At 43.5% G+C, this 3,370-nt stretch overlaps 1 pseudogene; it reads left to right on the top strand.

The window, feature by feature from the left end:
- Window positions 1-1,277: 1,277 nt before the first annotated feature.
- Window positions 1,278-2,363, top strand: LOC112616517 (annotated as a pseudogene).
- Window positions 2,364-3,370: the final 1,007 nt, after the last annotated feature.

Below are 3,370 nucleotides of genomic sequence, written 5' to 3'. Positions count from 1 at the left end.
CTTATCAGGGTCTCAGTCTGTCACCCAGGCTGGAGTGCAGTGGCACAATCATGGCTCACTGCAGTCTCAACCTCCTGGGGTCAGGTGATCCTCCCACCTCAGCCTCCCAGGTGGCTGGGACCACAGGCATGCCCGGCTAATTTTTGTAATTTTTTGTAGAGATGGAGTTTCACCATGTTGCCCAGGATGGTCCCAAACTCCTGGGCTCAAGTTATCCACTCACGTCAACCTCTCACACTGCTGGGATTATAGGTGTGAGCCACCACATCTGCCTGGGTTTGTTCCTTTTGGGGACTGTGAGGAAGAATCTGTTCCATGCCTGTGTCCTATCTTCTGGTGGTTTGCTGGCTATCTTTGGCATTCCTTGGCTTATAGAAGCATCACCCTGATCTCTGCCTTCATCGTTATATGGTGTTCTCCCCTGCGCATGTTTGCATTCAGACATTCCCCGTTTTTAGCCAGGCACAGTGCCTCACACCTGTAATCATGGCTACTCGCGAGGCTGACACAGGAAGATTGCTTGAGGCTAGGAGTTCGAGACCAGTCTGGATGATCTAGGAAGACCCTGTCTCTAAAAAAATATTAAAAAAAAAAAAAGTAAAAAACCTGCCCCCTTTTCACAAGGACACAGTCATATTGCATTAGGAGCCACCCTACTCCAGTATGACCTCATCTTAACTAATTACATCTATAAGGTACCTACTTTCTTTTTTTCTTTTTTCTTTTTCTTTTCTTTTTTTTTTTTTTTTTTTTTTTTTTTGAGATAGAGTCTTGCACTGTCACCCAGGCTGGAGTGCAGTGGTGCAATCTCAGCTCACTACACCCTCCACCTCCCGGGTTCAAGCAATTCTTGTGTCTCAGTCTCCCGAGTAGCTGGGACTATAGGCACACACTACCATGCCCAGCTAATTTTTCTATTTTTAGTAGAGATGGGGTTTCACCATGTTGGCCATGACTGGTCTCGAACTCCTTACCTCACTTGATCAGCCCACCTCGGCCTCCCATAGTGCTAGGATTACAGGCATGAGCCACCGCACCCAGCCAGTTCCCCATTTTCAAATAAGGTTATATTCTAGGGCACTAGAGGTTATGTCTTCAACATATGATTTTTTTGGGAGACACAATTCAACACATAACTCTTGCCTTCTTGCTGTTCCTCTAGCACACTAAACTGATTTTCATTTCAGGTCCTTTGTACATGGCAAGTCTTTCTGTCTAGAACCCTAAAGAAGGCTGGCTGTTCCCTTCTCAGCATACACATATTATCTCACATGCCACCTTCTCAAAAAGGCCTTCCCTGATCACTCTATTTAAAATAGCCTCTCCAGATACGTTTGTCAGCTTGCTCCTTTCTGCCTGTGGACACCACCCAAGAAGCATCACTAAAGTCTCTCTTCTCCCTTCTGTCATGTCTAAGTCAGAGTCTCCTAAAGAGCCCAAACAGCTGAGGAAGCTCTTCATTAGAGGTTTGAGCTTTGAAACAACCGTTGAGAGCCTGAGGAGCCATTTTGAGCGATGGGGAATGCTCGCAGACTGTGTGGTAATGAAAGATCCAAACACCAAGCGCTCCAGGGGCTTTGGGTTTGTTACATACGCCACTGTGGAGGAGGTGGATGCAGCCACGAACTCAAGGCCACACAAGGTGGATGGAAAAGTTGTAGAACCAAAGAGAGCTGTCTCAAGAGAAGATTGTCAAAGACCAGGTGCCCACTTAACTGTGAAAAAGATAACTTGTTGGTGGCATTGAAGAAGACACTGAAGAACATCACCTAAGAGATTATTTTGAACAGCATGGAAAAATTGAAGTGATTGAAATAATGACTGACTGAAGCAGTGGCAAGAAAAGGGGCTTTGCCTTTGTAACCTTTGACGACCATGAATCCGTGAATAAGATTGTCATTCCAAAATACCATACTGTGAATGGCCACAACTGTGAAGTTAGGAAAGCCCCGTCAAAGCGAGAGATGGCTAGTGCTTCTTCCAGCCAAAGAGGTCAAAGTGGTTCTGGAAACTTTGGTGGTGGTTGTGGAGGTAGTTTCGGTGGGAATGACAACTTTGGTCATGGAGGAAATGTCAGTGGTCGTGGTGGCTTTGGTGGCAGCCGTGGTGGTGGTGGATATGGTGGCAGTGGGGATGGCTATAATGGATTTGGTAATGATTGAAGCAATTTTGGAGGTGGTGGAAGCTACAATGATTTTGGCAATTACAACAATCAGTCTTCAAATTTTGGACCCATGAAGGGAGGAAACTTTGGGGCAGAAGCTCTGGCCCCTATGGTGGTGGAGGCCAATACTTTACCGAACCACAGTGTCTATGGCGGTTCCAGTAGCAGCAGTAGCTAAGGCAGTGGCAGAAAATTTTAATTAGGAAACAAAGCTTAGCAGGAGTGGAGAGCCAGAGAAGTGACAGGGAAGCTACAGGTTACAACAGATTTGTGAACTCAGCCAAGCACAGTGGTGGCAGGGCCTAGCTGCTACAAAGAAGACATATTTTAGACAAATATTCATGTGTATGGGCAAAAAACTCAAGGATTGTATTTGTGACTAATTGTATAACAGGTTGTTTTATTTTCTGTTCTGTGGAAAGTGTAAAGCATTCCAACAAAGGGTTTTAATGTAGTTTTATTTTTTTGCACCCATGTTGTTGATTGCTAAATGTAACAGTCTGATTGTGACACTGAATAAATGTCTTTTTTTAAAATGTGCTGTGTAAAGTTAGTCTACTCTGAAGCCATCTTGGTAAATTTCCCCAACAGTTTGAAGTTAGAATTCCTTCAGGGTGATGCCGGGTTCTATTTGGAATCTATATACAACCTGCTTGGGTGGAGAAGCCATTGTCTTCAGAAACCTTGGTGTAGTTGAACTGACAGTTACTGTTGTGACCTGAAGTTCACCATTAAAAGGGACTACCCAAGCAAAATCATGGAATTATTGGTTATAAAAATGATTGCTGGCACATCCTATGCAATATATCTAAGTTGAATAATGGTACCAGATAAAATTATAGATGGGAATGAAGCTTGTGTAGCATCCATTATCATATGTAATCAATAAACGATTTAATTCTCTTGAATGAAATGACAACTCTATGGATTTGGGACTGGCAGAGATTTGGACTTTCCCTACCCACTACCCCTGATAATGTTGAATGCTTCTATCACAATTCAAGTTCAAAACTCTGCTAGGAATAGAAACTAGCTGCTGGCTAATGCTCCTCCATAAACCCACAGATTTGAAGTGTTTGGGCGGCCTTTTAAAAATGACCAATTTCAGAAAGCATTTTAATGAACATAAAGAGGCTTACATTAAAGGAAAAAATAAATAAATAGCCTCTCTACCACACACACATCATTCCCTTCTCCCTTTCCTGT

This window comes from Theropithecus gelada, chromosome X (genome assembly GCF_003255815.1).
Source record: "Theropithecus gelada isolate Dixy chromosome X, Tgel_1.0, whole genome shotgun sequence".
Classification (NCBI taxonomy): Eukaryota; Metazoa; Chordata; class Mammalia; order Primates; family Cercopithecidae; genus Theropithecus; species Theropithecus gelada.
This window is presented reverse-complemented; position numbering and strand designations above follow the sequence as displayed.